Here is a 15,469-nt window from a genome sequence, read left to right as displayed (position 1 = left end):
CATAATAAAATAATATAATTTTTAAAAAAAAACATATATTGCAAAGGATTGTGTCCAAAATATTGACTTTTTCACAGTCCAAAATTTAAAAACCATAATAATAATAATAAAATTATAGTCGAGCACTCGCACAATTCACTTCTACTGCAATTTACGCAATTAATTTTTTTTGAAACCTAAAATTGGGATTTAAAGTTACTTATGAAGCCAACACTTCAATACTCGGATTACCACAATAGAACATGAGACGCATAGACCTCCCTAAAATAAATCAATGTCCTGCGAAAAAAAATAAAAGTTTTAAACCAAGTGATAGATTCTACATCCGGTGACGTAATTTAAACCAGATCTAATAAAACGTAATAAGGATTGCTAAGTCTAACTTCCTTTCAAATACTAATAATTTTTTAGTAACATATGATACTCATTTATTTATACGACTTAGAACCAATCGAACCATAAACTTATTGGCATTTTTGCTTTACAAATCAACTTTGTCTTAAATTTCGCTTGAATGAAGTTCGACAGAAAATAATGTATGAAATAAAAGTGCCAGACTAACTTGAATGAAGTTAATAGTTCTATGGTAGTGGGTATGCAACGTTTAAATCAACTATTAGCGCTTTATTTTTCAGAAAAATTGCAAAAAATGAACTATTTGTTTACACTCCCAGAACGTTACCTCAAATTTGACATTGAAACTTACTTTTTAATGTGATCCTAAGCTAGAATTCCGTACTTTACCATGGTTTTTTTGATCCTTATATCATAAAGTAAGGACGACCCAGTCTGTAAGATCCAGTCCTGCTCTTGTAAATGACTAATTGGGTTTAAAAGTCACTTTTTACAGTGAACCTAGGCTAGAATTCCGTCTTTTTCCAATGTTTTTTGAACTAACATTATGAAATAAGGACGACCCAGTCTGTAAGATCCAGTTCTGCTCTTGTAAATGGCTACTTGGGATTAAAAGTCACTTTTTCATAGTGAACTTAGGCTAGAATTCCGTTTTTTTTCCAATGTTTTTTGAACTTACGTTATGAAATAAGGACGACCCAGTCTGTAACATCGAGCCCTGCTCTTGTAAATGGCTATTTGAGATTAAAACTTACTTTTTACAGTGAACCTAGGCCATAATTCCGAGTTTTTCCACTGTTTTTTGAATTTATATTATGAAATAAGGACGACCCAGTTTGTAAGATCCAGCCCTGCTCTTGTAAATTGTTATTTGAGATTAAAGTTCACTTTTTACACTGAACCTCGGCTTAGGTAAATTTTGGTTTATCGATTCTGCCCTAACAAAATTATTGCAAGGTTTACTATTTGGGCTTAATCTAAATTATTAAATATAATTTTTCTATTATTTTTCATTTTTGCATTATTCTAATCACTCAACATAATAATCCAAACTAACAGATTGCATTTTGTTATTCAGTTTACATCAAAACGTGTCCTTTGAATGGAAACTCAAAGACGAATGCAGTTGATACAATAGTTCATTGCACCGAACTTACTTCAGAATGAACTTCATCCAATCTCCGGTCTACCTTATTAAGAAGCTTACCTCAGAAATTTGTCTTAAACAATAGTTATATTCCTATTATGCTTCTAATTAGTTGCGTTTAAAAGAAATCTCAGGTTTTTTTGATGAGGAAACCTTAAGTGAAATAACCATTCAGTGAAGTGGTACTGAAGTATTTTGAGTTAGTTAACTTTGGTAGTTAACTCTTAACGGGGGATCTCTTGGGGTAATTTAAATGGGATCTTTAAATGAAACTGTGTTGATATTAGCCAAATAGAACCATAAACCTGCAGCAGGTATCAGCTGTTTCTGGAAAATCGAGACAAGCCTTCAGAGAATGGTACACACAACGGGGATGCATTACGTTCACTTCCAACAATTGCATACTGCAGTTCAATGAGATCTTGTTTAATAAAAACGATTTTCGTGCAAAATTGTTCGAAATTAAAGAGACAACTCGCTTGACCGTTTGACGGTACTATTGACGATGGTACCCAAATGCAATCAACTACCTAGTATTTGAGAAAATTATAAGTGAATAAATCACACGACTTTTTCTTACTGCAAGTTTCGAACTTCTGACAAATGTTTCATGAAATTTCACATTTTCATGAAATATTGGCTTGTCTTCAATGTTATTACTGGTTCACTATAACAAAATTAACTTTTTAAAGGAAGCATGACAGTTCTCCTAAATTCCATTACGAAAAAATGTTACTAGAAAGCGTTATAAACAAAAAGGTCTACATAAATTTCGTTTTATAAAAACACAAAACCCCCCAAAAAATGTTGATTTAGAAGTCTTCTGTATAAATCAGTAAACAAAAAAATAACGTTAAAAACAAAGGTCCCGTAAAGGTCACCACTTCTATTCAATCGATCTGGAATCAAATTGGAATTTGGGCAACAAAAATATGTATCCTTTTTTTAAAAAATATTACAACGCAGTAGTCCTCGCTTCCCGTGACTTCTCCGGTCGATCTACATTTTTCCGTTGGAGCACAAGAAACAGATGTCCACTGTATGACGTTGAAAAAGCATCTCCGCATGTAATCATGACCGTCATCATGCTGAAAATTTTCTTTAGGAGTTCAGCAGGACCGTTTTGCTTTGACGGCGAAACAAGCAGTAGTTTTAAAGACAAATCTTTTAAATTTTTTGGCAGCCAACTCAAGCACTCCAAAGTGAAAAACTGTCCATTAATGTTCTTAAAACGATTCCACGCGTCTGGAATAATTTTTTTTTCTCTCTTTTTTTTGATAATCACACCAGAACATAACTTAATATAAGTTTTTCCAAAATCGGTATTCCATTTCATTTGGATTATAGAATCGTTTTTTAAATGTGGTAGATTGTTCGCTATGGTTGCCAATTAGTAATTTAGGGGAAAATATTAGTAGGGCGTAGGTTTCTGAAATGCAACATTTTGAAAGGGCTCTTTTGAAGAAAAGCAAAAAGTAATTCTTCTCCCAATACACTTCCAAAATAAATTATCCTCCACCCAAAAAAACTCGGCCACGGTAGACGAGCGGTTAGAGGCGAGAGCTGTTAAGCTAATATGTATTGTGGTACTGGGTTCGATTCCCCGGTCTTAGGCCTTAGATTTTATTTAATGGTTAATAAAAGAAATTTACAGTAAAGTATATTTGCTAGTCGCCTCCGTCCACGACACCTAATTTGGTAGTTGGCCCCACCTGAAAAAATAGGCGATTACTTTACTTTACTTTTACAAATTTTAGATCGGTGTTCACTGCACTTTTTATGCATATTTTTTTTCCTCCTACCCGATTTCGGTTTGTTTTTTTAAAAAGTTGTGCTACTTGCAGGTTCTTTGTTCAGTCATTTTTCATTTACAACCTTCGGAATCATTGTCTTGAAACCAAAAACAAAAACAAAAAAACGACTAGAGCGTGAAACTCACTAATGAAGCCATACAGTTCGCCATAATGAATATACTCAGGTGAATGGGTCGATACATCTTGACTTGGTTATCCCAACAGATATTGTAACCCTAGTGGACGGACGAAGGACTAGATTAAAAATTATTTATTTAACCTGGTTAAGGATACAAAGGATTCTGTTAATGATCTTGAAAAGGATGAAGGAGACTAATTAGATACTGCCGTCCAGTGCAGCCAAAGATAACTCACGAAAGAAGCTGGCTGTACTGTAAGCTACAGTTGGTCACCAATATGAAGAATTCACAGCTTCTGCGCTGTATTAGCCAAATTTCGATGGTTTACAGGATCTGACAAAAACCATAGTCTACTTTTAGTTAATGATTTTACTGTTCGAACAGAAATTGTTTTCGATCATCGTACTTCATATTTCGTATCAATGAAAGGGATATCCCAAATCAACTAGAAAATATATAGAATCTTTGTAGAAGCAACAGCTAAACCATTTGGGACATTCTTTCGTTAATTCTGGGCTTCTAGATTCCTTAAAATTAAGTATCTTCCCTTTAAATCTACGCATTCTACAAATGTGTTAATTCCGAATGTTTTGTTTTCATGTGTATTTTTACTTGTAAGTTGAGACAAGTACGAGGGTCTTTTGAAAAGTCCGTGCAAAGTCAGAGAGATAGCACCACTGGCGCGTATCGAGGTTATATTTAGTTAGTAGCATCTCTTGGAAGAACACACACCAAGTTTCAGCCAGATCGGTCTATTTCTTTGTGTTTGGCATTCGTTTGAATCGAGGAAGTCGAGTGATTTTCAAAAAATGGACGAAAAAGAATTTCGTGTGTTGATTAAACACTACTTTATGAAAGGCAAAACGCCTCAGGAGACTAAAGAGAAGCTTGATAAAAATTATGGTGACTCTGCACCTTCGATTAGAACAGTTTATAAGTGGTTTCAAAATTTTCGGAGTGGCCATATGGGCACAAGTGACGCTGAACGTTCTGGACGCCCTGTTGAGGTTACTACTCCAGAAATCATTGATAAAATCCATGATATGGTGATGGATGACAGAAGAGTGAAGGTGCGTGAGATTGCTAGTGCTGTGGGCATCTCGAATGAACGGGTACATAATATTTTGCATCAACATTTGGACATGACAAAGCTATCCGCAAGATGGGTGCCGCGATTGCTCACGCTTGACCAAAAACGAAATCGTGTGAAGTGTTGCAAGGACGGTTTGCAGCTGTTCCAGAAGAATCCGCAGGACTTTAAGCGTCGTTTCGTCACTGTGGATGAAACATGGATACATCACTACACTCCTGAGACCAAAGAACAATCTAAACAATGGGTTACCAAGGGGGAATCTGCGCCAAAAAGGCGAAGACCGTTCCTTCGGCCGGAAAGATTATGGCGACTGTCTTTTGGGATTCGCAAGGAATAATCCTCATCGACTATCTGGAAAAGGGTAAAACTATTACAGGTGCATATTATTCATCGTTATTGGACCGTTTGAAAACCGAGCTGCAAGAAAAACGCCCACGATTGGCCCACAAAAAAGTCCTTTTCCATCACGACAACGCACCAGCTCACACCTCAGTAGTTGTGGTCGCAAAATTAATGGAAATAGGGTTCCAACTCGTTTCACATCCCCCCTATTCTCCAGACTTGGCTCCCTCGGACTACTATTTGTTCCCCAATATGAAGAAATGGCTGGCGGGAAAAAGATTTTATTCAAACGAGGAGGTGATTGCAGAAACGAATGGCTATTTTTCAGACTTGGACAAATCCTATTATTCGGAAGGGATCAACAAACTAGAGCAGCGTTGGACGAAGTGTATAAGCCTAAAAGGAGACTATGTTGAAAAATAAAAAAGGTTTACCCCAAAAAATTAAGTAGTTTTTATTTTTGCACGGACTTTTCAAACGACCCTCGTATAATTTTGAATTACAAGCTTTTGTGGAAGCAACAAATTTCTGGGTAAATTACAGCGATTTACTTATTTTAAGTTACGCTGACTGCTTAAAGAGGCAAATTGATTTTATAAAAAAACAAATCGCTCTCTTTCTTCTCTGTCTTTGAGGACCGCAAAGTGTATTGTCAAACCAAGTCGTGCTTTTCACACTAGCGATTTCCCTTCTTCATCCTCAATCTCTCTCTCTCTCTCTGTTGAAGATTTGCCAGCCCGGGATGCATGGATGACACCAGAGCTGTTGGAAACACAACTGTCTGTCAAAGCTGTCCGCGGTGAGTTGAAAGGATCCTCCAGATAAGGCGAACAAACTGTACTAAACAACTCTCTACGGTTAAAATTATTATTATTCTGTCATTACTGTAGCAAAACCGCTGTTTCTACTCCATTTTCGTTTTTTGTTTTTTTTTGTTCACATAATTTTATTAATTAGGGATCAATTATCTGTTTTTATTTAGCTATACTATTTAAATTAAAAGAAGTGAAAGCGATTTACGAAATTCAACAAAATTTAAACTTAATCACTTTTTGACTTTCCCTTACATTAATTTATTACAAATCTAATTTATAAATTGCCTTAAACTAATGTATCCTTCATTGGCACCACATTATCCTGCACGTGAGGAGCTCTTTCTTCTTTCATCCTGTGAAGGTGTCCAAGCCTACGATCCTTTTTTAGCTACCAAAGTACTTTAAGCACTTTTTTTTTAATTCACAGCCAATCCACTCATCTACTTTTATCAGTTATGAAATGTCCAAACTATAGCTGACTATTTTTCCCAATCTTTCATGAAGTACATTAACAAACAGGGCAGAAGACATACCAACCATACACAATAATCCCAAAAAATAAATATTATAATTGTCAACAGCATAAGTCCTGAAGTTGATCTAGTGGCTAGGTCGAAAGCTTGGCAACAAATAATGACTGAAATTGGCAATATTCTTGCTTTCTTCATTGCCTGTACATTAAATTAAAGGCATCGAATTCGGTAAAAATTGTGTTTATATTTATTAAACCTGTAAACTTTGCAGCAAGATAAAGTCGTATGGATATTTTGAAGTTTGTTTTACTTTTTTATTCAAAAATATCACCAAATTTGTAGAACTCTTTCATAAAAATACGACAAGTAATAATCAAATAGTTTTAATATCATAAAATATGTTTTGTAAATAGAACCAAATAACGTAAATAATAATAATTCTTTAAAGATTCTCTTATAAAGTTGCAAGAGTCAATTTAAAGAACAAGAATATAAAGAACTATAGAAGCTGAGCGTGTTCTAAAACTTATTTGTAATTGCAAAAACGCATATTACAAACTATATATCATGGGGTATTTAGCTCTGTACTTAACTTTAGAAATTCAAGAAACCTTACAAAATTCAAAAATAAATGTAAGTGAATCTTAAAATGTTTTCTGCAATTGGAATGCTGTAAAAAAATTTGCGTCAAATAAAAGACTAATATATATTATTATTATAATGATAAATTTAAAATATACATAACAAAAATTAGAATACAGTAATATAGCTTTCTAAATTTACTTTCTAACAATATTAGAAATTTCAATAAATTGACTCTGAAAAATGTCACAGCATTCAAATTTGTTAAAATAATTTACCCTAAATGGGCAGAAAAGAAATGAACTCATTTCTAGATGTACTTTGTCTAATTTATAATTTGTAATGAAGACGATGTTCATTTAAAAGGATACCAAGCGTCATTCGTATGAATATTTATATTAAGTGCTAGTTTAAGTAAGAAGCTGAGACGAACCTAAAAGAGATAAGCCTTAGGGCAAGAAATGTTGAAGCTAAAGTTCAGTTGGGAGTACAGTTGGGAGTATAGCAACTTACTGAATGGTTCTAAAAGGAGAATCAATGTTAAATGAAAACGAACACACCATTTTGTCAAGTTTTCATAGACTGTAAATCATTAATAGATTTAGAAAGCTTTTTTTATCAGTCTCCAGGAATTCTAATTTAAGTTCTACTAAAGTGCGAAGTTGTATGGAGGCGAAAAGTAATGTAGAATAGGTCTAGGATTGCTGAAAAAGGACTGAAAGAGGATAAGGTAACTAAGTAATGCCAGCCCACCGTTTGAATCAGTTCAAGATCTACCTGACAAAGACATGCTTTCCTCAATAAAATAGACACGATGTGGAAGGTTTCTGTGTCCAAAAAAAAGGCTTATATCTTCTCGGACCAGTACTCCGAGTCTCTGGAACTCAAATTTAAAAAAAAAAAACTGCTCTCGTTTGATGAAGAACTGGATATAATTGTACATCAGCCTAGAACTGATTTATTAGACAATCAATGCCTTAATCGGCTCTTGACTATGGGAATGAATGGATAAATCTTGTTGACGCGGAAATGTAGTTTCAAAAACCCCATTGGCAGAATGAGTATTATCATGAGTCATAGCACAACTACGCTTGGAAAGGCTTAGCCATTCTTTCATTAGTCAACCTCCAAAGATGTGTTTTTGGGGTTATAGCTACAGACTTTGATTGTTACAAAAGAGCTGTTACCTAAGAATTAATGAAGGTACATCTTTTGCCGGCCGGCTAGAGGTAAATCTTCAAAAAGATCTAAAACGGAATTTTGTAACAAGAAATGTGAGGCCAACATGTCTGCCATTGTAAAAAATAAGGATCTTATAAGGTAAGGATATACAATATCTGGGAATTTACTTTGTCCATATTCCAGAATATGCACTTACAAAAAAAAAAAAATGATTTTCATTTCAAAATGGGGAAGAAAATCTACTTTTAGAATCCTTTAAATTTAGTTCAAAATATTTAGGATCCTTGAAAAAATTAAGGGACGAAATCGATGGTAATGTTGATATTTTGCGTACTTTCCAAAACAAGTAGATGACGCAAATTAAAATTAGAACTCTCAGTACATTTAAAATTGATTAAAACGAAAAATAATTATTACTTTCATACAAATAAGTTTTAAAAAAATCCAATTAATTCTATATACAAAATGCGGTTTGGTTCCTTTTAAATAAACATGCGCAAATGGTCAGCTAGGAGGCTACCGGCGTGTCGTACATTCATATCACCTGCAATAGCACTTATCACATTAAGTAACGTTGCAAAATTAATAGAACTAATTGATATTTTTAGACTTTTTTAATTTAGATTAATATCTTTTAATTGTATAAATGGATAAATCATTTAATTTACCCCCCAAAAAATGTGATATTAAGTAAAAGTCACACTTTTCAGGTAATTTGGACACCGAAAACCATTAGATGTAGCATTTTTAAGTCAAATTAAACTAAAAAGTTACCACATTCTGATCATACCAAAACATATTTGGAAATTAATATTGAACATTTTCTTGCTACGAAATGAATCTCGTATCAGCCACACTTAAACCTTTTTCTCGAACAAATAAAAAACTAAATTAATCCTACTTTCAATAAAATTAAACTCGCTGAAAATAGCATTGGATCAGCAAGATTGGTCATCACAGATAGTGTATGCTTATTTTTGGCCATTCTGACCGGTTACAGGATGATAACGGTCATTAGAAGTGTTTTCGATTAAGTAATAAATGCTTTTATAAGTTGAAATTAAATTTCTATAGGTTTACCTGATGATTCTATTTCTTTTTTTCTTTTTTTAAGACAAAGAAACATCCAAAAATCGGCCAGAGAGACAAAGGAAAAGAACTAGTCGGATAAAATCACTGGTATTCAACTTTTGTTTCAACCAAATTAGGCTCAACTTTTAAGGTTTTTACCACCCATATTGGCACCTTTTTTCCTGCAGCTGAAGTAAGACATTTTTCAACCAACTTAGATCTTCTTTCAAACCAATTAAATCTTCTTTTAATCAAATGATTTTAATTCTCTTCTCCGTCAATCTAAAGCTTCTTTGAACCAAATTAAGCTTTATCAATTATTTGATCCGTTTTAGCGGGCTGGTTGTTACTTTTTTGTCTTCATTCTAACTTTTGTTATGATTTCTTTTTTTATCTACTTTAAGCGATTGCTGTATTTTCAGAAATTTAAACAGTGAATTTGACTTGTCAATTAATAATACTCTGTAAGCAGAAGTTCCCAAATTCTCCATCAAAACTCTGATGTTGGATAGAATTTCTGGAGGACAGAACAGGATGTTGAAAAACAAAAAATATTTTCTTTGGCTACCTAACCATCTAATCAATAAATGAACCTCTTCCTTCAACCAAAATAGATCTTTCAATCAGAATAAATCATTTAAATATTATTTTTTATCCAAAATTTTTGGAAAATGATTTAATTTGACTTAAAAAATGCTGCATACATATATTTTGCACTATTAAGTGATAAGTGTAGCTTTTTACTTTTAAAAAAAAAATAGAAAATAAAGTTTTTCTATTTTTTGAGGGGTATTTTGCTACGTAAATAAATAAATAAATACCTGGACTGTTATCAAAAATTTGGTAGCACCACCAGTATTAGAAAATTTTGTCTGGTTCTTGGCCAGATATCCAAATTTTCGTACACTACACTCATTTATCACTTTTAGTTCAATCACTTTTTGATAATTAACGTGGGTAAAAAATGTGATTATTGGTAAAGAAAAAATTGGTAGTCACTTTAAAAGTTGAATTAAATAAATAATTGAGGTTTAAATTATAGGAAGAAATGACTAAAAAAGACGAGATAAAGTGTACGCTCGAGACCGGCTAACACCTGACTAGGTGGAGAGCCAGCTCGCAGTGGCAGGTCACTGTCTGTCGGAACCCCCGCCTAACCACTCGACCCAACAGTTCCCTCTCTCCAAACTGAGCCAACCCCTTCAGCCACAGCCACACTCCCGTTTTAAAACAAACAAACACAACAACAAATATAATTTTTTTGCCCTTTTTTTATCTTTTTTTTTTTTTTTTTAAAAAAATTTTATTTAAGTGTGTAGAAAGGAGAAGCTGGACACAGCCCCACCTCGACACACGGCCGCATGGAGCTGTCCCCGGCGGACTGGCCATCTCGCGGACTCCATTAACACTACCACGCCGCAAAAATAACAGAGAAACTAGTTCTACAGCACCTGTGCTTTTTATTCAGTAATTGTTGTTAAAAATAAAATGAAAAATTACTGAAGAGAGCAACTGATCTAGCCAATAAGTATATAGGGCTAATCTGTAAGTTTGCTACATCCCCTAGGTTAAAGCATCATTCTGATTACGTAGTACTAATGTGAACATATGTTTTTTGTTATTTTTACTTTTTATTTTTTTTATCCTAATAACAAACTCTGCTGTAAAAAACGACAGGAAATTTATATTCTAAAAAATTGGTTGGCTAAAAACTAAAAACATGAAAATACCAAAGTTTTGTAAATCATTCAAATTTCAAACCAATATATCTCTCATCGTATTGTACAGATTTTAATGAATTATTTACCGAAATGTAGAGTAAAGTTAGCTCTATAACTGATATAAGTAGCAATGTTTTAGTGATAATAGTTATTGAGATATAGAAGGTTAAATTTTGGAGGTTTAGTAAATCGTTTAAATTTCAAACCAATATATCTCTCATCGTATTGTTCAGATTTTAATGAATTATTTACCGAAATGTAGAGTAAAGTTAGCTCTATAACTGATATAAGTAGCAATGTTTTAGTGATAATACTTATTGAGATATAGAAGGATAAATTTTGGAGGTTTAGTAAATCGTTTAAATTTCAAACCTCTATATCTCTCATTGTATTGTTCAGATTTTAATGAATTATTTACCGAAATGTAGAGTAAAGTTAGCTCTATAACTGATATAAGTAGCAATGTTTTAGTGATAATACTTATTGAGATATAGAAGGATAAGTTTTGGAGGTTTAGTAAATCGTTTAAATTTCAAACCTCTATATCTCTCATCGTATTGTTCAGATTTTAATGAATTATTTACCGAAATGTAGAGTAAAGTTAGCTCTATAACTGATATAAGTAGCAATGTTTTAGTGATAATACTTATTGAGATATAGAAGGTTAAATTTTGGAGGTTTAGTAAATCGTTTAAATTTCAAACCTCTATATCTCTTATCGTATTGTTCAGATTTTAATGAATTATTTACCGAAATGTAGAGCAAAGTTAGCTCTATAACTGATATAAGTAGCAATGTTTTAGTGATAATAGTTATTAAGATATAGAAGGTTAAATTTTGCAGGTTTTGTAAATCGTTCAAATTTCAATCCTCTATATCTCTCATCGTATTGTTCACATCTTAATGAATTCTTTGCCGAAAACCAGAGAAAAGTTAGCTTTATAACTGGTATAAATAGCAATGTTTTAGTGCTTCTAGTTATTGAGATATAGAAGGATAAATTTTGGAGGTTTAGTAAATCGTTTAAATTTCAAACCTCTATATCTCTCTTCGTATTGTTCAGATTTTAATGAATTATTTACCGAAATGTAGAGTAAAGTTAGCTCTATAACTGATATAAGTAGCAATGTTTTAGTGATAATAGTTATTGAGATATAGAAGGTTAAATTTTGGAGGTTTAGTAAATCGTTTAAATTTCAAACCTCTATATCTCTCTTCGTATTGTTCCGATTTTAATGAATTATTTACCGAAATGTAGAGCAAAGTTAGCTCTATAACTGATATAAGTAGCAATGTTTTAGTGATAATAGTTATTAAGATATAGAAGGTTAAATTTTGCAGGTTTTGTAAATCGTTCAAATTTCAAACCTCTATATCTCTCATCGTATTGTTCACATCTTAATGAATTCTTTGCCGAAAACCAGAGAAAAGTTAGCTTTATAACTGGTATAAATAGCAATGTTTTAGTGCTTCTAGTTATTGAGATATAGAAGGATAAATTTTGGAGGTTTAGTAAATCGTTTAAATTTCAAACCTCTATATCTCTCTTCGTATTGTTCAGATTTTAATGAATTATTTACCGAAATGTAGAGTAAAGTTAGCTCTATAACTGATATAAGTAGCAATGTTTTAGTGATAATAGTTATTGAGATATAGAAGGTTAAATTTTGGAGGTTTTGTAAATCGTTCAAATTTCAAACCTCTATATCTCTCATCGTATTGTTCCGATTTTAATGAATTCTTTACCGAATTGTAGTGAAAAGTTTTCTCTATAACCTGTATACATTGCAATGTTTTAATGATATAGATATTTAGTTAATGATATATAGAAGGTTAAATTTTAGAGATTTCACCAGTTTTGTCTTCAGCGGATTGAAAAAATTGATATAATCTACTATTAAGTTGAAACAAACAAACACAATTAATGATAACATAGTGTCTTCAAAGAATTACGGCCGATTGTCAACCAATGTTGAAGTTTTAAGTTCAACATCCTACAACATCTGGTCTTATATTTATGGATAATGATAATTATAATTCCTTTTCTGATATTTTGAGATTTATTCAAATAAAAATTATACAAAATTGTATTTTATTTTCAAAAATTTTGACTAATACTTTGTCTTTTATTGTACCTTGTAACTAAGGTACCCAAAAATATAAGCTTTTCAGGAAAAGCCTAAACTTCCATTATATGTAAGCTTTTATGTATGAAGTTTGGAAGAAAATTATTGAAGCCATTTTCCAGAAAAACGGAAATATCGCTCTTTCTCAAGTAATGAAAACCCTGTAAAATATTTATCTCTCCTTTGTATATTATATTATATAATTATATTATACAAAGATCTTATACAGAAATGGTACATTAGAGCAAAGCCTATTCATTCCTCTTAGAAGTCCCTCTTAATACAATTTTTAAAATCAACCTGACGGACACAAACTAAAGTACAATGAGCAAACAAAAATTTAAAGCAAATAATTGAAGTCATTTTGAAGAAAATACCAAAAAATTTGAGATCTTTATTTGGTAAAATGGTTCTTCTGTTTGAGGTGGATTTTCGATCTTAAAGCTACAATCGATTTCCCTGATTGGACCACATCGTTTCATATGATATGTATCTAATCGATAAGTGGGAAAGACATGTTGATTTTCATTAATTTTTGCTATTACTATTTTTTTTTTTGGAAGGCAAAACTACGTAAAAATAAATAATGTGATCCATTATCTAAAATGGAGGTTTTTCAAGGCAAGAGGTGGACAGGAGTTTAAGAAAAGATAAAAGGATAATAGGACTGGACAACACAGTACTCAGGAGTAGAAATATTTCAATGAGCATAAAGCGTCTTTATACACACCATCGTTTTTGAAAGTACTGTATATTAGGGTGCAGAAACCTGAGATCCTAAGAGAAGGCTAAAAAAAAAGAAAGCTTTTGGGCTACTGTAATGGACTACTGGCGAAAATCGGGCTGGTTCATCCAGAACAGGTAAGGTACGTGGAAATTAGAAATGAGCTACAGGTAGACGGCAACACATTCTTCATGCAGGAAAAATTAAAGCAATTAAAAAATGGTTTGTCCACCAATTTAAGGTTAATAAATAACAAAGAATGCTCAAGGCAGTTTTTAACTGGGAGATTGAAGGGAAAGGCCTAGAACAAGGTGGGGATTAGGCGATTAGGGGAGGCCATGGCCAGGTACGATCTCACAGAATCGGAGGCTCAAGATAGGAGCAGAAGTTAGTGTGAGTCGAGAGGACCTAACGTAGAATCACTCTTAAATAAAAAATAATAATAAAATTAATAAATAAACAAAATAAAATACAAATAGAACATAATGGCATGTAGCGCATGCTTGCATTCAAGGTGAAAAATACAATTGGTTTTCCCTCATATTTCATATTACAGGAAAATAAATGTTGTTAAACAGTCAAAGTTTCAAGAAGTGTGTCACGATTTAATGATTAAATATCAAAATAAGAGAAAAATCACATTAATGTTTCAAACCAGATGTTTCTTTGATAAAATGGAAAAAAAAGTAAATTTCCAAAATTCTACTCTAATAGAAAATTTTCTGTTAAAAATAAATAAAGCAAGAAAACAAACAGAAATGACCACATACGGTGGGCAACCTGTTGCAAGATATTAGGCTATGTGAAACAGGTACCGCTTCGTCCTTGTGCAGTTATTATTGTTAAACTTGCTGAACCTAAAACCGGTGGCAGAGTAACGAGTTCACAGTAGCTACTGGCGCTGCAACATTACCTCCTAAAGTGTTGCATTCTAAACTGGCCCAGCTGTTGACAGCTTTAATTTTGTTGACATTTATAATTTTGGATTTTTTAATCTAAGCAAAAAAAAAAAAATCTTTCCACTTATTGTAATTATATTTTAATATTGAATTTAACAGACAAATTTTGTTCTGATATCTGCATTTAATACTCATTCTTTTCGGCACCTCACTAACGCTACAATCCCTCGGAGATAGGTATGCACTGATGAGGGTTAAGTATTCGAAACCGCTCGAAGCAAGTAAAAACATAACGCGACGGATAAAGTCAGAAGATTCAGATTAGCGATGCGGTTGTAAAAAATGTAATGACCTGCGATTGTGGACTTAACATTGTAAACATTGGGGTTTAAGCTTGAAGGCGAAGCAATTATTGGCACTGCACAAAATGTTAACTATAATAATCTATAGAATAATCAGAATTTTGCTGTTAAAAAGCATTGGTAAACGGCCCTTGATTTTGTGTCTATTCAGTTCAAAACTCTAATGTTGTAAAAACTCTTCATAATTATATTTATTAAAGTTATCGCTCAACTAAAATTAATCAGAAAACAAAAACTTGGTATGAATCAGGACATTTTTAGTTGTTTGTTGTATAATGTAGGTGCATGCCTAAAGTTTTGTTTTACGTAGTTTTGAAGATAAAATCAGATAGGTGACGTCCCCCATTTTTCATAGACTGAGTAAACCGATTTCTGGCGTTTGTCATGACTTTTGCCAGCATAGCAGGCGTTATGTTGGCAATTTCTTCCTGGATGTTGAAATAGCATCAAAGGCCTTTGCATTCACCTAAAGTCACAGTGTGGTGTGCAATTTCCACAGCTGGAATTATTGATCCCCTGGTTCTTTGAGGAAAATGAAGTCGCAATTACAGTGTATTCTGACCGTTATGTAAACATGTTACAGGAATTTTTTTTGTTTTTCCACGGCTAGATGAGGTGGACTTAGGGGGACATTTGGTTCCAACA

General features: G+C 32.7%; 1 protein-coding gene across 6 annotated transcripts in view; it reads right to left on the bottom strand.

Annotated features, from left to right (window-relative positions):
- Positions 1–15,469, bottom strand: part of grh (grainy head) — a 161,194-nt gene that overhangs the window by 88,152 nt on the left and 57,573 nt on the right. The window contains exon 1 of one of the 6 annotated variants that reach the window (XM_074143565.1): positions 9,814–9,948. The exons of 4 other annotated variants lie outside the window; for them this stretch is intronic. The gene's annotated coding sequence lies outside the window, so the exon portion shown is untranslated. Of the gene's footprint in view, positions 1–9,813; positions 9,949–15,469 lie in introns of those variants that run through there. One more of the 6 variants, XM_074143566.1, reaches the window with a different exon arrangement.

This window comes from Rhodnius prolixus, unplaced genomic scaffold (assembly GCF_049639745.1).
Source record: "Rhodnius prolixus isolate KJV_2025 unplaced genomic scaffold, Rpr scaffold_12, whole genome shotgun sequence".
In the NCBI taxonomy this organism is placed as follows: Eukaryota; Metazoa; Arthropoda; class Insecta; order Hemiptera; family Reduviidae; genus Rhodnius; species Rhodnius prolixus.
Note: the sequence above shows the minus strand (reverse complement) of the source record. Positions and strands in the feature narration are given on the sequence as shown.